General features: G+C 44.6%; 1 long non-coding RNA gene across 1 annotated transcript; it reads left to right on the plus strand.

The window, feature by feature from the left end:
* The first annotated feature begins 981 nt into the window (after positions 1 to 981).
* On the plus strand, positions 982 to 16,199 carry LOC115473860. Its single transcript, XR_003942767.1, has 3 exons — positions 982 to 994; positions 5,877 to 5,885; positions 15,975 to 16,199. It is a non-coding gene; the product is annotated as an uncharacterized LOC115473860 (long non-coding RNA).
* The last annotated feature ends 9,931 nt before the right edge of the window (positions 16,200 to 26,130 follow it).

Raw genomic sequence — 26,130 nt, forward strand, 5'->3', positions numbered from 1 at the left:
TATGTGTGTGATCTATTTGCATACAATGGTTTGCATGCACTTCTTCCAAACTTGTGCATATTCTTAGTGGAAATCTGCCCTTGAGGACCATGGTTGCCCACCCCTGGCCTAGACACAAAGGGTTAATACTGCTCTGCTCAGAGGAGGTACCCAAAAGAGGTGTGGAAGGGGGAGGAACATGCACATTTATCACATTAAAGTTAACATTCACCTTTACCGAGGAAGGATAGATAAACAGATAAAGGTAGGTTATAGTTTACTTATTGATTGAAGATGCCAGCCTTACCCAGTGAATACAGAAACAACCTAAAGAGTGATACCAGCAGCATCTACACTCAATCTACACCTATTGGCTTATCCTGAGAGGAGGAGGGTATCTAATGGGAACAGGCATGATCCATGATCAATCCTATGCCAGTAGCTCCATCATCTGATCCCCTAACAGAAGTCTTGTACTACCAGTGGGGGCTAAGCCCTACCCCTACTAGACCCCCTTGAATGTGTGGAAACATGACCTTTACCGCAGGACTGCGATCCTTTGTTTGTATCTACCCAGAAAATATTACCCCTTTATATCTTCTTCCCCCACCCCATGACCTAGCCAAGTCATTGTGATGACAGACTGACAGCCTTAAATTAAGAGATCCATCTTTTTTTTTTTTTTCTGTATATACAGTCAGAACTTGGACTGGACCTGAGCTCACCTCATTTGGGTAAGTAAGGAATCCTTGGAAAGAGAAATAGAGACCGTTTCCACATAGAGAATGCTGAAGTGAGTCTTCTTCCCCCAGCCCTGAGGATCCCAAAAGTAGTAAGGAGAGGCTGGGCTCTAGGGCAGTGGTTCTCAACCCAGTCCTCAGGGCACACCCAGGCAATCATGTATTCAGGATGCTCAGTCACAATGAATATATGAGATAAATTTGCATGCACTGCCTCCTTGGTATGCAAATTGATCTGATGTATATTCATTGTGGATATCCTGAAAATCCGACTGGTTGGATGAGCCCCATGGACTGGGTGGAGAAGCAGTGCACTAGAGAAATGGCAGACCTGGAACACAATTCCACCACTTCTTTGCAAATTCCAGAGCAGCAACGGAAGAGCCTCATTAGCCACCAATGGGGCCCTATGTAAACTTTTGTGGATAGCCCAGCAGCACCCACCCCCCCCCCCTGCCTAGTCCAATAGTACAACTTACCTTGCATCCTGGGATAAAAGTCAACATAAAGGCATGGAGCCACCATAGGTCCACACCACTGTTGGCTCCGTCAGTACCACCCATTAGAAACAGGAAGTGACATCAGAGCCATCAGCAGCACAGACTAATGGTGGCTCCTCACCTTTATGCTGCTTTTAATCCCTAAGCAGCAGCTGGACCAAGGGAATTCGGAAGGAGGATGCTGGACAGAATGGGCCCTGTTCTCAAGGCTGCTTTTACTTATGGGCCGCCTGTTAAGCTGGGCCCAGAGCAGCTACCCCCTTTGCCCATTGGTAAAAGCAGCCATGAGCAGTGGGGTGTTCCACTCCAGCCCTCCCTTCCAAGCAGCCTGCAGGGAAGAGTGGAGGGTGTGAACCTGGAGCAGGGAACAGTCACTCCCATATCCAAATCCAGCACCTCCTACCCCTGACTCACATCCTCCCCCAGCACCACAGTTCCACTTCCTTTTTATCTACAAATTAAGCCCAAGAAGTCTCCCCCCTCTACGCTCTGTGGGTCTGTAGAGCTGTAGCACAAACGTTCACCCAGGGCCTGGCCACAAGAGTATAAAGGCAAAGGCAAATATATTTTTAATTTAAATATCTTATTATGTGATATCAAATATGTACTTTTAAAAGTCTACCTCTCTGAATGGGCGCTAGATTTCTTTTCACAGGACCAGAACACCACAAGCTGCAAAGGGTGCCAAAACTGCCCGTTACTGCAGCCCTCCACACCAGTTCTCCCCAGTTCATCACTATGGCTTCTTTGCTGCTAAGTTGGTCACCTGTAGATCAGGCTGTGGGTTGCAGGATACTCACACTCTCTGTAATGCTCTGGCCCCACCTCCTTCCCTGCGGTGGCTCATAGTCCTATATTCAGACACCTGGTCTCGGTGAATATTTGAGGAAATATGGTGGATGTCCAAGGAGAGCTGGGCAGCATTAGTGATGGCATATGCCAGGCGGGAGGCATTGGTAGCGATAGGAGGTTGGGCAGCAGCAGCAGTGGTATGGGGGGGGGGGGGGTGATAGGCAAAGTTTAAAGTTGCCCAGGGTAGCTGCAAACCTTGCATCAGCCCTGCCTAGTGTTCCTTCCAGTTGTTACTGTTTCGCTTGGTTTGTCCCCCCCCCCCCCCCCTCGCCTTGTCCCTCTGAGCTTTTTAAACTATTTCTTTTGCATCCTAAGTTTGTAAAATTGGGACTTAGGAGGTTCTGCAAAGCATAGGCTTACTCTATCAATTTCAGTCTGTCAATGGACTTTTTTTTTGTTACATTAATATCTTCATTATCAGAGACCCTTCAATCTCAGTTTTACCACCAATCTGCTTTTGATATCTAATTTTTCAAAATTCTTTTTCTCCTACTTTACAATATCTTGTACTAGGATATTAAGAACTTTTTCAGACTGACATTTAGGGGGGGAGGGGGGGGTTGTTTATCCCATGATAAATTAAGATGTGGGGATTTTACCACACCTTAATCATGGGATTCAGCAACCTGGGGGATAACAGCACCTCCTAGTGGTAGTAGAACAAGACTACTGCTAAGGGGACCATTTTGACAGGTGGCGCCTGAAGGGCAGGAGAAACTGGGAATTGCTCCTGCCCAGGGACCATTAGGGCACACAGGTGCAGGTACATGGGTGGGGTGGGGGGTAGACTTTTGGAGGTTGTGGGCTTCATTGGGGGGGGGGGGGGGGGTAGGTGTGCTTGGATCAGAGGGTGGCAGCTTGAATCAGGAGCCTGAAAGCTTCATCAAGGGGTGGGGGGAGTCTAGAATCTGCACCATGACCCCTTTAAGCTCCAGCCAAGCCACAGCTTTGAGTCCTGATGCTCTTGGCATGGTAGAATAAGGTTGAGGTTATTTTATCATCATTTTCTGCCCATAACCTCACAAGTCACATTTTGGCTTCTATGTAATAATGAGCTGCTTTACATACATTTGCATATTTTGCATCTCATTACTATTTAACCTCAATTCAATTTGTGCTGACAGTTGTATGACTAGGAGTTTTACTGACCAGTGGCTTAAGTTAAAATACCTTCCTGATAAGTTAACTGTCACACCCCTCACCTGTTTTCCATGGTCTCCAGCAGCATTCCATGGTAGAAGAATCTATTCTACTTCCTGGACCTCTGCAGTTCCTTTTATAGCCCTGCAAGAGGGCGCTGACTGCTGACATCACTTCCTGTCTAGTGGTATATAAGGAAGTTCCTGACTCTCAACCAGTGCCTTTGCAACAGGTCTTCTAGGTTTTGCCTGGTGTGCATTACTACACCTGTTCTAGAAGCAGTTTGTAGCTCCAGCCTGCATGTCTTTGTTCCAGTTTCCTTGCCTTGTTTCAGAGTCCTGTCTGTTTCTTTCTACCTTGTCTTGCTCTATATTCCTGCCTATATGTCCCTGCCTTGCTCCACTGGGTTATATTGCTGGTTTCCTCTACCCAAGGGCTCTTATAAGAGCCACCTGCTGACCTGTGGCCAGTTCCTGACTTAATCTGCGTGCTGCCTGCCCTGTCCTCTGGGATTGAGTTTATCCAGTACCATTGTTTGTATCCAGACCTGCTGCGGCTTTTGTTACAGTGCTCCTACAATCCTGGTGAACCTCTAGACATAGCCAGCCCTGGTCCTAGCCTGGGCATGACTCGCCTGCCACCAGTGGGGGCCTACCTAGCCTCCATGTTAGTTAGGCAGTGTCAACTTGGCTGCGGCCCAAGGGCTCACCCTCCTTGGCCCGTAACAGATTACAATGGCTATTAGTTTGGGCGAGTCACCTGCTCTGCAGCTGCTAACTTTCTGGTTCCCTTCAGGATTGGACCACCTTCAGCTTCTCTAGAAGCTCGCCCAGATTATGGAAACCCTTCACAGGGTCTGTGCTCAGCTCACGGTGATGAAAACTGCAGATCCTCCAGTTCCAAATCTGCCTCTGGGACCCACTCCAGTGGTACCACCTCCAGCTTACCCAGTGTCTCAGCCTCAACTCTCGGCACCGCCACACTTTGATGGGAACCCCATGGCATGCTGAGGATTTATTAACCAGTACCCGATTAACTTTAAACTACAGCCCTCAAGCTTTCTATCTGATTGGGTCAAGATCACCTTTATTGTCTGTCTCTTTTCTTGACAAGTGCTGGCTTGGGCATCTCCCCTGTGGAAACAGGATGACCTGCTTATGCCCAACCTGGTGGGCTTCCTCACGTGCTTCTGGTAGGTATTTGATGAGCTGGGATGTTTCTCTGTGGTAGCTTCTGAGCTCCTGCACCTACAACAAGGGACACTAACTGTGGGCCAGTATGCCATTTGATTCCAGACCCTGGTTTCAGAACTGCGATGGAATCAGGAAGCCCAGGTGGCTGTCTTTTGGCAGGGTCTGGTAGGGCACCTTGATGAACTTGCAGGGTGGAATCTCCCCACCAATTTGGATGACCTTGTTTCCCTATGCATCAAGATTGGCATCCACTTTCAAGAGAGGGCTAAAGAACGAGGAGGCAGATGCTGCTCTATACGCTTGACTCCCAAGTCTTAGAACCCCATAGACCCCAGATGCCAGCTCTTTCTGCCACCCTGGAGGAGGAGGTTCCCATGCAGATAGGACATTCTTGACTTTCTTCAGAGAAGAGACATTGGAGAATGCAAGATCTATGTTTATACTGTGCCGACCTAGGACATTATGCTAATCAATGTCCCGGGAAAACCGAAGCTTAGGATTGGTAGGGGCAGCTTCCCTAAGTCCATTCCAAATAAAAAAAATTGTGATTTGGACATATTAGTAGGTGGGGATCATCGTCAACTTTGTCATTCTTTTTGTTTTTTTAATTCTTAATTTTTTAAATTTATTTCTTTTAACTATTTTTGTTATTGATTCAATCAAGTTTGTCATTCATTTTTTTTATATTTTCTAGTTGGTTTCCTCAAATCTACCATATTTTGACAGTTGAGGATCATTGTGTAGGTGGGTGTCTTGTTTTGCTTAAAATTAGAATTTGGACATATTATATTTAAGTAAATATGGCTCCTTATTCATGATCATTTATAGTTGATACAAACAGCAGTTTTCTCTCTCTCTCTCTCTCTATATATATATATATTTATTGCTTTTCATTATCTTTTTAATTAATTATTTATTATATATATGTGACATAATTGTGGAATGGTTTCTTATTTATGATAAATTAATTACACCTTTTTAGTTATTACATGTGAGATATATTTGTGTTATATTTATTTAATGCAAATGTACATCAGAATTATATATTTATAATCATTTATGTGTGTGGGATATTTGTTACATTTATTTCATGTTACATTTACTTTAGGTATTTGATACAAATACATATCAAATACCTAATTTGTAATGCGAGTATAATTACTATTTTTTGTCATATCTGCATTGTGTTTTAAAACATCATTTTATCTGTTTTGTAGCCCCTGAAGCAGCCCTGCTGGGCGAAACACTGCCTGTGTCGGGCTATACTGTATATAATTTTTAATATCTATTAAAAAATTAAATTTTTTAATAACGATCTGCTTTGTTGATTTTCCGTCTTGGAGTTTGCAGACCGTCTGCCCTTTTGCTTTCTTGGACCCTACAGTACTGTAGAGAGACAAGCCAACAACTGTAATTAGCAATTAAAAAGCTAACGCGGGAAGTTGGAAGGCATGTTAAATGCATTTATGGAGCTTATCTAGGTTGTGAGAGACTTATGTAAATTACATTTTTAATTCTATATACATTATTTTCCATGAAAAACGTACCCACATAAAATGAGATGCAACTGTCTGCAGGTACTTTGAACCCATCGTGAGTTTCAAAGTGTGCAAATAAAACATAGCTGTGGACCATTTACAAAGTGCCCATTTAAACACTCAGGTTTAATTTTACAAAAGGGTGCTTATGTCAAAGTTCCAAAAGAGAGCCTGTTTTATCACGACCATACAGGCACCAGTGTACCTTTATAGAAGAGGCACCCAGAACCATCCCCAGTGGCAGACACATGCTCAGGTACAAAATTACATCAGTACCAAGAGCACAAGTGTGTGCTTGTACTCACATCCTATATAATAAAACGCACCTTCAACGTTCTGAAGCTGAGAAAGTGAAGCCTTGAAGCATTCGTGCTCTCTCTAAAGCTGTATCCATCTCCTGAAGTGACGTCAGCGTACTTCCGGGTACGTCACACGCAGCACTGACCAACCACAGGTGGGAGGGCGAGCGCATGGCGGCGATTGGCTCTACCATTCAGTGGGTGTGCACGGCAGCGGAGGTTGGACAGAGATTTGGGTGGTGTGGTGCTGTAAGGGGAAGGAGAATCGCTGGGTGGCTGGAGGGGGGCAGGGGAGAGAGCAGAATCGCTGGGTGCCTGGAGGGGGGGGGCAGGGGACATAGGAAAATCGCTGGGTGGCTGGAGGGGGGCAGGGGAGAGAGCAGAATCGCTGGGTGCCTGGAGGGGGGGCAGGGGACATAGGAAAATCGCTGGGTGGCTGGAGGGGGGCAGGGGAGATAGGACAATCGCTGGCTGGCTGGAGGGGGAGCAGGGGAAACAGGAGAATCGCTGGAGGGGGGACAGAGGGGAGACACTCGCACCCAGCAGTCTCACTCTCTCTCTTTGTCACACACATACACTCGCACATTCACTCTCTCTCTCTCACACACAGTCAATCTCACACATACTCTCTCAAACATACACACTCCGAGGAAAGCCTTGCTAGCGCCCGTTTCATTTGTGTCAGAAACGGGCGTGTTTTACTAGTTGTTTTATAAAATAGAGGTATACATCTCCACTCCTACTCCACCCTGGGAGCACGGCACTCATACATACAAGATATGTTGTCATGCTTTTTATGTATGTAGCTGACTGTACAGGTTTGTTTGTTTTTTTAAGATGAGAGCCATTTTCCATGTGTAAAACAATGTTATACATGGAAAATGGTTTTATAAAATCTCCCCCCCCCCCCCCATGTTTTAAATCTGTTTTTTTTTTTTTTTTTAACATATAGTGACCATTAAAATAAAGATGGCTGCCTGGCTGCCAAAACTGAATTAATAAATTAGAACAGCAGAGCAAGCAAAAAAAAAAAAAAAATAAGGGTAGTCTATCAAGGTATTTGTCACTGATAGATCTGTAACGAATTATGGGTATTAATTTGTCTAAGCAGGACAGGATATTCCTTCACTTTATCTGTTGCCCATGACAAGACATCTTACTAGTACACTTATTCAAGTTTAAAGCATGACTAGTAAAAAAAAGCCCCGTTTCTGATGCAAATGAAATGGGGGCTAGCAATGTTTTCTTCTGTGTGCATGTGGGAGTGTGTGTGTCCCTGCCCTCTGCCCTCTCTCCCTTCCCCTCTGCTCTCTGTCACCTCCCCCCTCGGAGTCGAGTCCTTCAGTGTTACGTTTCCTGCTGTGTTTGTGTTACAGAGATAGTGAGGGCTTCTGCCCTCTCTCCCCTCCCCCCTCTGAGTCCTTCACTGTTACAGAGCCAGCGATTTGATTTCGTGCTCTGCTGTTTTCCTTCACTGACTGTGTTACAGAGAGGGCGGGGCAGACACTCATAGGCAGGGTTGCCAGGTGGAAAATTTTTTTCCAGCCCACTGGAGCCCAAAAAACAGCCCAAAAACCGCCCAAACACAAACCCCGCCCCTGACACCCCCACCCCCGCGTCATCAACCCCGCCCCCGCCGTCACCGGCCCCGCCTCCCACGTCACCGGCCCCGCCTCCCCGTCATCGGCCCCGCCTCTCACGTCATCGGCCCCGCCTCCCCGTCATCGGCCCCGCCTCCCCGTCATCGGCCCCGCCTCCCACGTCATCGGCCCCGCCTCCCACGTCACTAACCCCGCCCAAAACGTCATTAACCCCACCCAAAAACGTCACTAACCCCGCCCCCCCGCGGCCGAAAAAACCGCCCGAAGCACAAAAACCAGCCCAAAAAACCGCAACCCGCCGCGGGCTAAAATTTCCCGCGGCGGGTCGCGGAAAACCGCCCAATTGGGCGGTAAAACCGCCCACCTGGCAACACTGCTCATAGGGAAACCGGATATCTCGCCCCTTCACACTTCCGGCTGGAGGCTTCATAGAACGTTGGTGTTGCCTTTTATATAGAGAGATGTGGTTTTAGATGGTTAAAGCTGTGCCAGTAAATCATTTATACATCCAATTCTCAGGCTGATTGCTTCATGCAACTTAATTCATTGATCATAGCACAGTGATTAATTCCCTCACCAGTCTCTCTTGCCAGTGTTTAGATATCAGTTCCTAGTCCCCTTTTCTTTTATTCTTCTTTCTACAAATGTTGTATTTTCACTGTGCTGCTCTTTATTATTATATTTTAAAGGTATACATCCAAATTTTAAAGAAGGTGCAGCTTAAAGTAACCAACTAGCCCACATCAAGGGAGGAGGCAATACAAAACTTTTAGTAAACATGAAAAAGGAAAAAACAAACAAACAATTTAAATTACAACATTAGAATCTAATTTACTCCATTATCTCAAGGAATTACTTCTAATGACCCTTAAGGAACTGTAGGCCCATTTTATTTCTAAGGGCTTCTTAGCATTTAGTGTATGCTAATCATTAGCGAGCTAAATCTATTAACACACCTTAGTAAAAGGAGCCCTGTTCTAGCTGCGATTTCCCCCCAAAAAACATATTCTTTACTCTGAAAACAACACAAACATTTACAAGGATATTTAAGAGAGAAAATTTGCGACTAAAGCCACAACCCTAAATGTCATAGGGGTAGATGCATCAAGCAAACGTAAAAAAATCAGAAACGTAAAAACCTTTACCGAATCTCAAATAACGAAGCATGCTCCAAAAACACAGCCCCAAAAGTTTGGTGCGGTATTGGAAAGAACGATGCACTAATCCCCGTCGGTAATCGGCTCGTAAAGCATGCGCAAAGCAGCCAAGCGTTATGCTGGCTGCTCTGCGCATGCCAGAAACGTAAGAAAAAAAAGAAAACACAAACACGTGGCTCCCCACTTTCCCCTGCATGTCTCCACAAACATTAAAGGATCGGGAGGGGGCAAAGGCGCTCATCAGCAGTGTCCTGTATGGACGTCCTTGCCTTGCCCCCCCCCCCCCCCGAGGTCCCCGCTGCTCCCCGCTGCTCCGTTTGTGAAATAAAAGCTTTTAAAAATGAAACCTTTGCAGTTGCTGGGCTCCCCCTCCCTTCCTGTGTCTCTCTTCTTTAGTCGGCAATGCTCCGCCTCCTGCACTCCTCCACCTCCGTGCCCCGCCCCCCGATTTCGTCCCTGCCGCTCCCCCCCCCCCACCGGACCCCCCCTCCACCATAATGGCCGGTGCAGCGCCTCTCACCTATGTTTGAAGGTATTCTTTAGCTCTTCTGTCTCCTCCAATGTTTCCTTTTTCTTCCTGTGTCCGCCCTCCTCTGACGTCAGTTATCTACGTAGATAGCTGACGTCAGAGGAGGGCGGACACAGGAAGAAAAAGGAGACATCGGAGGAGACATAAGAGCTAAAGAATAGCTGATCCATCCTGTGCAGCGCCTTCAAACATAGGTGAGAGGCGCTGCACCGGCCATTATGGTGGAGGGGGGGTCCGGGGGGGGGAGCGGCGGGGACGAAATCGGGGGGGGGGGGGGGGGCACGGAGGTGGAGGAGGGCAGGAGGCGGAGCATTGCCGACTAAAGAAGAGAGACACAGGAAGGGAGGGGGAGCCCAGCAACTGCAAAGGATTCATTTTTAAAAGCTTTTATTTCACAAACGGAGCAGCGGGGAGCAGCGGGGACTTCGGGGGGGGGGGGGGGGCAAGCAAGGCAAGGCCAGGCCGTCCATACAGGATGCTGCTGATGAGCGCCTTTGCCCCCTCCCAATCCTTTTTTAATTTAGTTTCCTTTTTTATTTTAGGCACAGGGAAGCAGGGAGCCACTTTTCTTTTAAAACATGCCAGCAATTTGGTTTTTCATCGTGCAGGGGGCAGTGGGGAGATGACAGCTCAGGCTTTAAGGACAGGTCTGAGCTGACGTTAAATTTCTGGTGGTAAGTGAATCGTTGCTATTGTCGGTATGGTTAGTGCATTCCAAATTGTCTACATTTCAATGGTAGTTTCTCATTTGCATTCCAGTTTTGTTAGCTGCTACTGCCGTCGAAAAATAGGCTTTAGTGCATGGAAAGGATAGGAAATTCTTCCTTAAGGGCTCATTTAACGATGAAAAACGTTTAGTGCATCTGGGCCATAGTCAGAAAGGCTTTCTGTCTCAGTTCAGTAGCTTTACTAACATCAGGAAAAATATAAATTCTTGCTCCACCTTTTTTCAGTAGTAGCTCAAGGTGAGTTACATTCAGGTACTCTGGATATTTTTTCTGGCCCAGGAGAGCTCACAATCTAAGTTTTTGTACCTGAGGCAATGGAGAGTTAAGTGACTTGCCCAAGATCAAAAGGAGCAGCAGCAGGATTTGAACCAGCCACCTCTGGATTGCAAGACCAGTGCTCTAACCACTAGGCCACTCCTCCACTATAGCAACATTCCATGTAGAATCTCAGAAAGTAGCAACATTCCATGTTCCGCTGCACTAACCACTAGGCTACTCCTCCATTAGCAATATTCCATGTAGAAGCCTGCCCTTGCAGATCAGCAACGTGGCCGCACAGGCTTCTGTTTCTGTGAGTCTGACGTCCTGCACGTACGCCTGCGCAGAATCTCAAATATTTATTTAGATTTTGCTGACACCTTTTTTCAGTAGTAGCTCAAAGTGATTTACATTCAGGTACTCTGGATATTTCTCTGTCCCAGGAGGGCTCACAATCTAAGTTGGAACATTAGGGCAGTGCCTGAGGGCCCAGAGCAGTAGGGGGCCCACTTTCCCCTAGCTTCCATCTACTTTAATCATTTTTGATAGGTGGTTAGGGGCTTATTGCCTGAGGGCCCAGAACAATGTCAGTCCACCCCTGGTTTATACCAGCTTACATTATCTGTAATTAGATGGCACTGTGCCCCTGAATTACAAATCCCTGTAATCCTGTAGTTTTTTTTGTTTGTTTGTTACATTTGTACCCCGCGCTTTCCCATTCATGGCAGGCTCAATGCGGCTTACATATTATATACAAGTACTTATTTGTACCTAGGGCAATGGAGGGGGTTAAGTGACTTGCCCAGAGTCACAAGGAGCTGCCTGTGCCTGAAGTGGGTCCCTGTAATAGGATCTATCAGAGCACATGTCCAGTTCCCTGTGTCTTTTGGGACTCTTTCTATTGGCTTACCTTGTTCTCTGTGCATGCTGGGCTAGTTGCCCCCCCGCCCCCCCTATTTTCTCCACTGGGTGTAAAGAGTTTGTCTACAGCATTCTCCTCTGTGAACTGAAACTGCCTATACTGTATTTTACTGTATGGCCCCTTGAAGCTACTGTGACACTATCAAGATTTTACAAGTGTAAAAGTAATAAGTAGCATCATTAATCAGCATATTGTTGAATTATGCCCAACTTTTCTCTTACAAGGAGAGAGAGAGCTGGTGGAGAACAGACTCCCAGTTTGCAAGGCAAAAACTCTTGTCCAGCACATCTAAACTGTAAGTTATTATTTTCTTGTTTGATTACTGCATTAAAGATTTTGGATCAAGGGTTCTGAGTCTTCTCATAGTGATGTTCTCTATACTCTGGTTTAAGCTGTATGCCAATCACACTCAGTGAAAGGGCAGAACAGTGAAATCTTGTGGGTTGCAGTGCATTTTGTGAGTTTTAGTGAAAATCTTGGGATTCTTCAGTGGAGTTCAGTTTAATAAAGTCTCAGTGTATTCACTCAAAGCATCAAATGTGTGGTGACACAGGAATGCTAGCATCAGTCTAAGTGGAAGCAATACTTCAGACAGAATGTAAGCATTTCTATTGCCACAGGAAACTATCAGTTGTGGAAGAAATCATGGTGAACTACAGGGAATAATTTGGAACGATTGCATTGCCTATTGTGTCAGTGAAGTACCTGAGCAGACTTTGAAGCTAAGATAAATGATGCTGGGAACATAGATGAGAATGGACAGTCTACTAGTACAAAAAGAACACACAAGCTTTTATCCCATTTACCCTTGTTCATTTGTCCTACCACATACCTCTTTTGTTGATTCAGATACTACAGATTGTATTCTCTTGTTACTATGTAAGCCGCATTGAGCCTGCGATGAGCGGGAAAGTGTGGGATACAAATGTAATAAATAAATAAATTACAGAAAAGGTCAGAGAAAATTATGAAATAGAAGTAGACAAATGCCTCTTTCTTTTGGACAAGCTCTGATTTAAAGTGGAGAAAGATATTTGTTGAGGTTTAAAAAAAAGGCAATGCTGATAGCCTCAATATAGAACATTTACAGTCAATCTATAAGCAGTACCAGTGCAAGTCAGAAAAATATTGCTAGTTTCTAAGCAGGAACGCGTAATAGATAGTTTAGCCCAGAGAAAGAGAGAGGCAGCAAGCTACAAATCTCGCATGCCAGGCCACAACCCAAGGCAATTAAAGTTGCAGAACCTCACACAGATCCTGCAGGGGAGTCCCAATACTCTGGCACCTCAAGGCTTAGCTCTAGAACCTCTAAAAGTTCTAGAACTTAAAATCATACAGACAAGCCATTCCATTAAGTCTGTTATGGGATCTATTGCTATTAAATTACAAATGGAAGCAGAGACCACCAAATCATTAGTTCTTTATAGTCAGCAGGAAGCATCCCCTCCATGGATTGATTCAATTCCCACAAGTCTAATAATGTAACTTCCTACATGTCATCTGAAGATTTAGGTGGCTGCTGATCCTCCATAGCTTGTAAGTTAATACTGGAGGCACAGACTCACCATGCTGAGGACCTAAGGGAGATGAGATGCCTACTTCAGACCCTTCGATCATGCAAGAATCAGGAGGGGAGGAGTACATTCTGGTGAGCTCAATGAGACTCCAATAGGGGAGAATGACTGAAACACATGCTTGTCCATTGGACCCACTGTAGTTGGAGTGGAAACTTTAAACTTAGATTTCCATTTCCCCATGGAAGAGGCAATGCAAGTCAAGATATTTATTTAACACTCATTGGTGCTCCCAAGAGGCAGGGCATGCCCTTTTGGGCAAGCCCCAGCAGCTGTGCTCCTCAATGGTGCCAGCCTCTTGAGGACAATCACAAGGCCCCTGATGATGTCAGGGTCTGCCTCAGTACCTGCTGGTATTGGCACTGGTACTTGCCGAAGGAAGCTCTCTATTCCTCCTTCTAGGTGGAATAAGCAGAAAGGCAAACTCTCTACAACTGTGACACCTCCAGGTAATGCCACCTCCCTTTCACTATGCTGCTCTAATACTATCTACTATTGGGTAGACTGCAGCCTGACTTCAACATGTACTCATTATCCATCTACAGCTGTGCACAAAAGTTTAAGCATTGTCTATATTAATGGCCACATGCTAATTTTCAAATTAGCGCATGACTTTTAGCATGGGAACCCTTACTACCACCTATTATTTATGAAGCAGTAAGGGCTCCCATGCTTGCCCTGCACTAATCAGTTTGCACGTGGCAATGCAGCTGTGCTAACAGATTAGCACTGGACACGCCCACTTGCCACCTCCAAACATGACCCAGTGCTACAAAATATATTCTTATTTTTTTTAGCTCATGGGTAGTGCGTGACAAACACAAAACTACCCCGTGGTAGTGGATTTTAACCAGCATTAGTACATACCATAGCTTAGTAAAAGGTGCACATGTTATAGAATATGGCGTAAAGCAGATCTGTGCATAACTCCTAATGCTTGTTAATGTCAGTTATTGATTGTTATCACCAATGAAACCAATTACTTTGCATGTGGATCTTGTCTCTGTGCACAAAATTCAGCATAAAACTTTTCACAGGCTATATATCTTTCAGATTTTTGGCCCTTCAGTATATTTTGAGTATGCTTTATTGATGATATTTTTTTTTGTATTTTGGGTGGGCACTGAAGAGCAGTTGGCACCTTTTTTTGGAATGTCTAAACTCTCAAAGTATACTTTTGAAGTTTACACCACATGTATCAAAGGAGTCTATTCCATTCAGATTTAAAATTATTTAAAAGTGAGTAATGAGTTGCAAGCCACTGTATTTAGGAAACTCACAGATTGCAATGGTTTATTGAATTACTGCAATTTCCATCTTAAATTCCTTCAGGATAACGTTCCCATGGGGTCAGTTGTTGCAGTTAAAACATAGTTGTAGTTTTCCTCAAGAGATCCATGATCAGAGACACAGTTGATAAAGCGGAGATTCAGACAGAAGTGACACCCAAGAGCATATAAAAGGACTAAGTATGCTGAGATTTGTTGCTGACAGTACAGGATATGCCCCCTCTCCCCCCCCCCCCCCCCCCATCTAAGTGTGTTTGTGTTTTGCCCTATTCACCAGAAACCTGCGTGGGATAAACATAAAGGAATCCTGTTCAGAAGGAATGGATCCTAAGGAGCTTAGCCGAGATTGGGTGGCAGAGCCGGTGGCGGGAGGTGGGGATGGTGCTGGGCAGACTTATACGGTCTGTGCCAGAGCCGGTGGTGGGAGGCGGGGCTGGTGGTTGGGAGGCGGGGATAGTGCTGGGCAGACTTATACGGTCTGTGCCCTGAAAAGGACAGGTACAAATCAAGGTAAGGTATACACAAAAAGTAGCATATGTGAGTTTATCTTGTTGGGCAGACTGGATGGACCGTGCAGGTCTTTTTTCTGCCGTCATCTACTATGTTACTATGTACAGGGCCGTGCTGATGCGGTAAGCGGGGTAAGCACCGCAGGAGGGCGCCGCCGCGGTGCTTACCCTCGCCCCGCGCCGCCGAGGCCTTTAAATCTTTTACTTGCAGTCGCAGCAGCGTCTGTGAAAGCAGAGCGCTGCCGACATCTCCCTTCCCTTCGCACTGTTGGTTCCCTCAGTGTCCCGCCTTCTTCTGACATCAGAAGAAGGCGGGACACTGAGGGAACCAACAGCGCGAAGGGAAGGGAGACGTCGGCAGCGCTCCGCTTTCACACACTGCTGCGACTGCAAGTAAAAGATTTAAAGGCTCCCAGGGCGCGCCGCGATCATCTTCACGGAGGGGGGGGGGCGCGCGCGCCAACTGTTCGTTTGGGGGGGGGGGCACAGACCCTTGGCACGGGCCTGACTTTGTAAACCTTTTGGATTTGGAATACAATTTGGAAACTCTGTGATGTTTTCCACATGCAGACTGTGTTACAAAAGTATCCCCAGCTTGCCTTCCAGCAAAGAAGAAATTGATGTGATGATCAGGTGCATTCAAGTTTTTTTTTTTTTTCAGGAAATGATAAACATAGACAACCCCGGCAATCTTACTTGCCTGGTCCACTACTCCTCTTCCTCAACCACCTTCCTTCCAAGGTGTTGTCTGGGAAGGGACTCTGGGCCACACAATCCAGAAGTCTCAATCACTGTTTCCTCTAAGCTGAGCAGGAGTCCTCCACCTATAGTCCTGCCGGGGGTGGGGGGGGGGGGGGGCCTTTGATCAGACAGTTGGTCAATCGAAGGACTTATTTCCAAAACCATCTAAGTCCAATGCAACCAATATGTTTTTTTTTTGTTACATTTGTACCCTGCGCTTTCCCACTCATGGCGGGCTCAATGCGGCTTACATGGGGCAATGGAGGGTTAAGTGACTTGCCCAGAGTCACAAGGAGCTGGACTTAGCAGGTAGCACAGTATCATACTCTTACTTTGGGTGCTTCGGTTCATTCCTGCATTGGATCACAACACAGTACTCAATTACATTGTTCATTATGGACTTTATTTCATGCACAGGGCCTGAGGATGAGCAGCATAACATCTGTTATACTGGTCTGGGATCTTGACAGGAACTTGTGACCCGCATTGGCCATTGTTGGAAACAGGATACTGGGCTTGATGGACCTTTGGTCTGTCCCAGTATGGCAGTGCTTATGTTCTTATAAAATTTGTCCCCATCCCTGCAAACTCAAAACAACACCCCACCAGCTTTTATCTCATCCCTGCAAATGTTGTTAAAATGATTACTGTTACTGCGGGTCCCCATACCTGACACATTCTCTAACGCAGAGCTGATCTGCTGGAGGTGGGGTGATTGAGGAGACTACACAGCCTCTGAGGAATTTACATACCTTGTGGTTACAATAATGATTCACAAACCTGTCCTTATTGGACACCTGACAGTCAGGTTTTCAGGATGTCCACAATCAATACACACAAGATTGCTTCCACTGTAAATTAATCTGTGTATAAAAATTGATCTCATGAATATTCATTGTGGATATCCTTGCAAGCTTGACTAGCTGGTGCTCCCAGGTTTGGAGGTTACAAGAATGGAGCAAATGCACATCTAATTTTTTCCTAAATGTTACTATATATACAGTTTGTGCTTTATTTCCTCCTGCTCCTTTTTCTTCCCTGTGCAAGGTCTTTCTTCCCTGTGCAAGGTTCTGGAATCATGAGCCTGCGTTCAGAACTGCACAGGGATTTTTTTTGTTCCCCCTCCATTTTATACTATCTCCAATTCACTAAGCCCAATCATCGACTGGAGCAGGACTGGAGTAAGACATATAAGCAAAATCAAGCATCCCTTGCGGTGCATGGAGGCCCAGGAAAGAAGGGGGCCCACTTTCAATTGCTTCCAGATCTTGAGCTGTATTTTTGCATTTTGGGAGCCCTTTCCCAACATGATTGCTTGGGAGAATTTGAACTACTCCAACTAGGACAAACAAACTCAGGGCACCTGTGTGATGCCTTAATTCCACCCTGATTTCCTACCCATCGTCAGTCCTTAGCTTGCAGCCAGTTGTATGAGCTTTGCATGTTGGTGACTGGCTGCAGTCTGCACATGTGAGGAAACAAGTAAGGCAGAATGCACGTTTTTTTCTCAAGGCGGTTAGATTGAGGAGACAGCATGACATCAAAAACCTGAAGCCAATTAGGTTAAGCTCCCTGTCCCTCTCCTCCGCGCAGCCATCATCCGCATTCACCCAAAACAAAGCACGCAAACCTATGAGCTACTCTATCCGTGCTGTCTTTATTGTTGATATTTTTTATTTGATCTCATTTTCAAACATGCCAGCATACGGATGTATACAGAGCAGGGGTGGACTGACTGTTCAGGCAACCGGGGTTTAAATCTTTTACCTCCAGCACAGCGGCCACATCATTGAAAGCCCTGCCCATCTCTAGCCTTCCCTTCGTGAGTTCGTTCGAGTCAGAGTCCCGCCTTCTGACATCATTTCCTCTTTCCATGAGGGCGGGACTCTGAGGGAACGAACTCGCGAAGAGAAGGATAGAGACAGGCAGGGCTTTCAATGACGCGGCCGCTTTGACGGAGGTAATAAAAAAAGATTTAAACCACGCAGGGCACTGTGGCAGGAAGAAAAAGGGAGATGTTGGGGAGAAGAGGGCAGGCAGGTGGATATGAATGGGAGGGGAGGATGGGAGCGGAGAATCGCTGGACATGGATGGGAGCGGGAGGGGAGGATGGGGCGAAGGAGAATCGCTGGACGTGGATGGGAGCAGAAGGTAGGGGAGAGAGGAGAATCACTGGGAATGGATGGAGGGGGGCAGGGGAGAGAAGAGAATTGCTGGGTATGGATGGAGGGCAGGGGAGAGTTGCTGGACATGGGTGGATGGAGGGGAGGAGGGTTGCTGGACATGGGTGGATGGAGGGGAGGGCAGGGAGAGAGAATTGTTGGACATGGATGGCGGGGAGAGAGAAGAAATTCTGGACATGAATGGAGGGGAGTGAAGACAGAGGAAGGAGATTTACATGGATGGAAGGGAAGGGAGAGAGAAGAAATGCTGGACATGGATGGAGGAGAGGAAGGAGATGAGGGAAAAGGAAGAGAGGAGAAAAACTGCACATGGATGGAGAAAATAGGAAGAAGCTGGATCCACTGGACAGTCAAGTCTGCGGAGGACCCAGCTTTTACTTACGAATGTAAGGCAAGAAATGAAGGAGGAAAGTAAAGAAATAAATGGAAAGGAAGCCCTGGAAACGGAGTTAAGAGGACATACAGCAGCAGAATCAGATACTGGGCCAGCATGATCAGAAAAACAGTCACCAGACAACAAAGGTTGAAAAAAATAATTTTATTTTCATTATAGTGTTTGGAATATGTCCATTTTGAGAATCAGGTGCTCAACATCAAAAGTTTATATTTATTTACTTATTTATGACATTTTATCCCACATTAAACATGAATTAGAATGGAACCTGGGATCATTTTTTTTCCTGGAGAGTAATGCATTGCCCCCCCCCCCCCCCCCCAGGCTCTCTCCCTGGCTATAGCCAGCTCTGCAGTTTTTTTTGGGGGGGGGGGACACAGAGGTGGACCGGGGAGAGAGTCTGTTGTTAAACATTTACCAGCACATCACTGCACACTACCTTCCTGCCGCAGCCACCACTGCTGCTGCTGTTACAGCAGTGGCGGCAAAAACAGAAATGATTGTGACGTGGAGCCGCACTGTTCCTCCTGTTTTCGGCTGCCGGTCCCGCCTTCCTCTAACAATTTCCTGTTCCAGGGCAGAGCTGGTCAGCTGCGAGCGGGAAGGGAACAACGGTGCAGCCCTGCAATCTTTTTTTTTTTTTTCTATTTTTGCCACCACTGCTGAAACAGCAGCAGCAGCAGTGGTGGCCGCGGCAGGGGGGTATTGGGTGGGAGTGGGGATAGCCTGGTCTTGGTGTGCCAATGGTAGTGGGGGTGTCCGGTGGGGGGGGGGGGGAGAGGTTTGGGTGTTAGATGGGGCTGAAAAAAAAGATTGTAGCACTGGATGGAAGGGGGAGGGTGTGATTGTGAGGGTAGGGTGATAGTGAGGACATATAAATTCAGCAGGAATAAAGAGGACCCCAGGTGACTGGGTGATGGGGAAGGACAGACGATGGATGGAGAGGGGGAACAGATGCCGGATGGAAGGGAAAAGAGATGGGACAGATGCTGGATGGAGGGAGAAGGGAGGACAGATGCTGGCTGAGGAGAGAGCAGACAGATGGAAATGGGTAGAGGAGGGACAGACACTGGATGAAGGGGGGAGAGAGGGGACAGAAGTTGGTTGGAAGGGGGAGACAAGATGCAGATGGATGCAACTGGGGAGAGAGAGAGGCCTGAGTGGATGGAAGTGAAGAGAGAGAGGGGCCAGATGTTGGATGGAGGAGGGAGAAAAAGAGGAGATACTCTGGATGGAAGTGAGGAGAGAGAAGGGTCAGATGCTGAATGGAAAGGGGGAGAGAGATGGATAGATGCTGGCGAGAGTTAAGAAGAGATCAAGGAAAGAAGAAACAAGAGACTGGGACCAACATAATTAGAAAAAAGTAAACAGCCAGACAACAAAGGTAGGAAAAATGAATTTTATTTTTAGTTTAGTATAAAGTAGTGTGGTAGCTGCATTAATAAAGAAAATGGAAATAAGATTATATCTTTATTTGGCTAATTTTAATACATTTTTGCTAATGTTTGGAGACCCAACCCTCCTTTCTCATGTCAGAACAGAATACCTTACTAGGAGTATACTGTCCTGAACTGAGAAAAGAGGTTTTGGCCTCTGAAAGCTAACTGGAAAATATATTTCATCCAATAAATTGGTATCATCATATTTTCCATTTTTTTTTGTTTTATGTGTATTTGTTAACCTATAGTATAGTGATTGAAATATTTATTTTTTGTTACATTTGTACCCTGTGCTTTCCCACTCATGGCAGGCTCAATGCGGCTTACATGGGGCAATGGAGGGTTAAGTGACTTGCCCAGAGTCAGTTTTTGAAATTTGCATCTGCGGGCGGGGGACTATCAGCAGCGCAGCGGGAAGAACTGGGATGGTGGGGGCATCGGCTGCGGCGGTAGGGGGGCATCGGGCAGTGGCCAGGCAGGGGGGCCCAGACCACTCTCAGTCCACCCCTGACAGAGGAAGTATTGGTTTCATTGGTTAGAGTTGTAATTAGTTCTAAATTGTAAAACGCTGTGTCATTTGGAGGGGCTGGTTATAGGGACGCCCTGTATTCATGCAGAAATGGTTTCACCTAGTAAAGGGCCACCAAAACAGACATCATGGTATGAGAATCAGGTGCTTAATAATCAGACTTACTATTTATAAGAACAATTAAAAAAAAAAACCCAAGCATTTAAGATCCTTTTTTTCCTGTTGCTCCTTTTGTTTTGTGGGATGCCGAGGTATATTATAAAAATGCACTTGCCTGTTTTTATTTTTTTTATTACTACTATTTCACAGAGGGATATTGAATAATGTGGGAAGGACTTCCTTCATGCAGACGTTCTGTCCAGCGTCAGTCTAAATGTGCTAACATTGTCTAGTTCAGCACACTACTAGCCGCCAACTTCATACAAAATTAATTACATTCAGTAGAAAATAAAGCTGATGGCTCAGGCTGCTTGCTATGTGAATATTCCATCACTTTCATTATTGCTTACCAAGTATTACGTATTAGGACATTTGCTTTAAACTTTGTTTTAATTAATTTATCCAGTCCTTGCATGCACATGGTTTTGCTTTTTAAACTCAAAGGTGAATCCTAAGGGTGTTTGAACAATTAGGTATAAACTGTGTTGTTTCTGACTTTACTTGTTTTGGACTGCTTTGGGTCATACTGATCTGTACACATCTGCTGCTTAGAATTTTGGAAGATGGAAATATTTTGGATGCACTCTGTAGAAGTTGTTTACTCTTGCAATGCATGTATCGATGCCTGTTCTGGCGTGTACATGTGATAGTGTTTGAAAAACTGTACTTATGGCTATGATTTCTGAACATGCAGCACTTTTAAATGTCCAGGTGGGTATATATCTTAATCTCAATTTTGTTAACTGTTTCAGACATATCCAGCTACTTGCTCCCATGATAACTGAATTCTATTATTCTTTCTCACTGTATTTTCAAATGTAAGCCATAATTTGCTCAGGACAATGTGGGATATAAATGGTAAAAAAAAAAAAAAAAATCCTTTATCCTCCACCTTTTAAGACACTTCCTATCCAGCTGGATGGTGATGGCACAAGGAAAGCAAGTTTGGTCCAGTGAAGGACCAACTCAAAATAACCTGTTCCTTAGCTGGGCTCTAGTATTACTATATTTATTTTTTGTTACATTTGTACCCCGCGCTTTCTCACTCATGGCAGGCTCAATGCGGCTTACATGGGGCAATGGAGGGTTAAGTGACTTGCCCAGAGTCACAAGGAGCTGCCTGTGCCTGAAGTGGGAATCAAACTCAGTTCCTCAGTTCCCCAGGACCAAAGTCTACCACCCTAACCACTAGGCCACTCCTCCACATTGAAAATGTGACCATACCATGCCTCTATGGTTATGTTCCACTCATAAGTTAAATGATTAACTGGCTTTCTTGACAGGATTATATAACCTTTTGATATATGTTTAGGAACAAAAAAAACCCCATATACTTATTTAATCAATATCACAATTCCTCATGTACAGCCACAAAACCTCCTTTTAGGGTGGATAGTTTTCACAATGAGCTCCTTTTATTATCAATCAGATAGAAGACATACGTTTTCAGTTTTGGCACAGTATAAATCACATAAACAAAATATAAGAAAGCCAATGGACTGCATTAGGGGCTTATAGCCCATTTAGTTAGGTTTAAACAAAAGATCTACATGAAACAAAATATTTATTTTTATATATAAATCCACTTCTCCCTGAAATATTTTCAAAAACAGAATAATCCATTTACATAGTAACAGACGGCAGATGAAGACCTAAATGGTCCATCCAGTCTGCCCAAGAGTCACATTCATTAACAATTCAAGATTTAAATCAACAGTGAATGTTATATTATATACTTGATCACGGTCTTTCTTTGGTGTTGCTGGGAAATAGACCATACAAGTCTGCCCGGCTCTGCCCTTATGTTCCAACTACTGGAGTTGCCATCAAAGCCCACTCCAGCCTATCCAAATTCATCTTGTGTCTGCCCGGCCATGTCTTCACATTCACAACCACTGGTGTTTCCATCAAAGCTCTCTCTAGCCCATCCTAAACTGGATCACCTTATGCAGGACTCAGACTGTACAAGCCAGTCCAGCAGTGGTCTTAGTTGATACAGCCAGATTTGCCATCCAAGCACCACTTGACATTTTCAAGTAGACATCCTCTGTATTCATCCCATGCTTTTGTGAATTCCGCCAGTTTTTTTTTTCTACCACCTCCCTCAGGAGGTCATTCCAGGCATCCACCACCCTCTCTGTGAAAAAGAATTTTCTGACATTACTCCTAAGTCTAGCACCCTGCAACCTCAATTCAAAATAAAAAAGACACAACAAAAACAAGAAAAAAGAACGTATACTACAAGAGGCAAAATAGACCCTCTAATATTCTGGCAACAAATATATACCGACGAATGGGAAACAGCCACAGAATCACCCCAATTTTTACAAGAATGGGATGTCAGATGCAGAACAGTTCTAGACAAGATAGCACCGCTCCAAAGTAGAACCTCACACAGGAAAAGCTCAATTCCATGGTTTAACGAAGAACTGAAAGAACTAAAAACACAGGTCAGAAGACTAGAAAGAGCATGGAGCAAAAAAAAAAAAAAAGATGAACACACTCAAAGAGTGGAAACAACTACAAAGAAAATACAAATACAACATCAGACATACCAAAAGAACGTACTACAAAACTATAATAGGACCAAATTACAAGGACACGCACAAACTCTTTTCGCTTGTAAACAATCTCCTAAACACCACAAGGGTTACCTCGAACAGCATAGATACCCCATCGGCAACCAACCTAGCGAACTATTTCAATGAAAAAATCAAAAAGCTCCGACGCATGATACCAAATAACACTATTGAGTATACAAACATCCTTGAATGTCTAGACCCAAAACCTGGGGAATACCCAGCCGATCGATCATGGACCAACTTTGACTTGATCTCAGTAGATGAACTCACTCAATGGCTCAGAAAATATGCCAAATCTCAATGCAAACTTGACATTTGCCCTACCAGCCTAATAAGAGCCGCACCTAAACAATTCAAAAAAGACCTCACGAACCAAATAAACCATAGACTCCTAAATGGTCTCTTCCCCACAGAAAAGGGAAATATCTTACTCACTCCGCTGCCAAAAGATGCTAAGAAAAGCACAATGGACCTAACCAACTACCGACCAGTCGCCTCCATCCCACTTACAACAAAATTGATGGAAGGCATAGTGACGAAACAACTCACCTAACCAAATACTCAATTCTACATGAGTCCCAATCAGGATTTCGATCAAATCATAGTACTGAAACTGTATTAGTGTCTGCAATGAATTCATTCAAAAAAACAATCACAACCGGCAAGAACATACTCATTCTACAATTCGATATGTCTAGTGCTTTCGACATGGTGGATCATGGAATATTACTACACCTACTAGAATACTTCGGAATTGGAGGCCCAGTTCTCAAATGGTTCAAAGGATTCCTCACCACCAGATCCTACCAAGTAACAACGAATACTGACAAATCACCACCTTGGATACCGGAATGTGGAGTTCCTCAAGGATCCCCCCTTTCACCAACCATCTTCAACCTAATGATGATACCATTAGCCAAACTCCTAGCTGATCAAAACCTCAACCCCTACATATATGCTGATGACGTTATGATCTTTATCCCGTTTAAAAGTGACTTAAGCGAAATAACCAACGAAATCAACCAGAGCTTCCAAATCATGCACTCTTGGGCGGACTCATTCCAGTTAAAACTCAACGCAGAAAAAAACCCAATGTCTAGTTCTCACTTCCCAATATAACACAAACAACTACATCACTATAACCACACCCTACTGCACACTTCCCATCGCAGAAAATCTGAAAATTCTTGGAGTTACTATTGACCGAAACCTCACACTTGATACCCACGTGAAGAATACAACGAAAAAAATGTTCCAATCGATGTGGAAACTCAAAAGAATAAAACTTTTTTGTCCCAAGAAACATCTTCCGCACCCTAGTACAGTCACTAGTGATAAGCCACCTGGACTATTGTAACGCTCTGTACGCAGGCTGCAAAGAACAGACCATTAAAAAACTCCAAACTGCCCAGAACACCGCAGCCAGACTCATTTTTGGAAAACCTAAATATGAAAGTGCGAAGCCCCTGCACTGGCTTCCGCTCAAGGAACGAATTGAGTTCAAGATCTGCACGACTGTACACAAAATTATTCACGCAGATGCCCCACTCTATATGTTAAACCTAGTGGACTTACCACCCAGAAACGCCAAAAGATCGGCCCGCAAATTCCTCAATCTGAACTTCCCCAGCTGTAAAGGAATGAAATACAAGCAGGCCTATGCTACTACCTTTGCGTACAAAAGCACACAGTTTTGGAACGCATTACTCATGGCTTTGAAAACCATGGACAATCTAACTAGCTTTCGCAAAGCTTTGAAGACACATCTTTTCAATAAAGCCTACAAGAAGCATCCTTAATGAAATAAACCATTCCTTAAACCACCCAAGTCCAAAAAAAAAAAAAAAACACCTCTCACACGACCTTACCTAACACCTGCCATCTAAACCCTCTTTACCTTCAGCTTACTACCAACTGTATTTCAAACCATGTAACGATTATATCATTACAACACTCTGTAAGCCACATTGAGCCTGTAAAAAGGTGGGATAATGTGGGGTACAAATGCAATAAATAAATAAATATATAAATAAATAAATATCCTCTAGTTTTACCACTTTCCCTTCTCTGGGAAACATTTGTTTCTATATTAATACCTTTCAAGTATTTAAATATCTGTATCATATCTCCCCTGTCTCGCCTCTTGGGTATACATATTCAAGTCTTCCAGTCTCTTCTCAAATGTCATTTGGCGCAAGCCCCATATCATTCTTGTCACCTCCCTCTGGACCGCTTCAAGTTTTCTTCCATCTTTAGCAAGATACGGCCTCCAAAACTGAACACAATACTCCTGGTGGGGCCTCACCAACAACTTGTACAGAGGCATCAACACTTCCTTTCTTCTGCTGGTTACACCTCTCTCTATACAGCATAGCATCCTTGTGGCTAAGGCCATCACCTTGGCACACTGTTTCGTCACCGTCAGATCCTCAGATACTATTACCCCAAGTTCCCTCTCCCTGTCTGTGCATATCAGCCTCTCAACACCTGGCACATATGCCTCCCTCCATTTGTGTATCTAAAATTTAAACTTCTACAAAACAGATGAAGTGAAGATGTGATTCCATATGCCCTGATGAAATAAGAGTTTAATTTTACTTCCATTTAATTTCAGTATATTCCATCTTTATAACACCAGGCTTCCCAAGGCAGATTACAACACCAGTTAACATGAACCCATCAAGAAACAGGATATTCTCAATGAAATTTAGCCATCTGTATTGTATAGAACAGTGTAGAAAAATAAGCACAAAATACAGTTTCTAGCAGCTACAATAATTTTTTAAGCTGTTTTAGTGATATAAATATCATGAAATAAAAATTGAAAATCTATATATAGGAAGCTTTCAAATAAAAAGCTGTCAAATAAGTTGTAAAAAATCTTTTGTCCTCCACCTTTTAAGGGACTGCCTACCCACAACTGGAACAGCTTTTGACTTTTTACAGATGGCAGTCTTAATCGGGCAACAAGAACAACAGCTGACAAGGGCTGATCTCTTCCTTCTGCCATCCAATGATAGTGATTTATAAAGTGATGCTACCACTGCTAAAGTGGTGGTACTTAGTTTGAATGTTGGTAAATAAAGTTTTTTGATATTCTGAGCCTTTTAACTTTTTGACCAATCGAGTTGGCTGTTGCCGATCAGCTGCTTGCTATAACTTTAGCAGCATAGATCCTGCCACCATTTTTTTTCTCCGATGCTGGAAGTGAACCTTCAATATGATATTTGTAAACGTCACTGTTAATGTAATCATTTTGATTTTGAATTGGATCTTCTGTTAATATGCGTTTTGT

Source organism: Microcaecilia unicolor, chromosome 7 (assembly GCF_901765095.1).
Source record: "Microcaecilia unicolor chromosome 7, aMicUni1.1, whole genome shotgun sequence".
Lineage (NCBI taxonomy): Eukaryota > Metazoa > Chordata > Amphibia > Gymnophiona > Siphonopidae > Microcaecilia > Microcaecilia unicolor.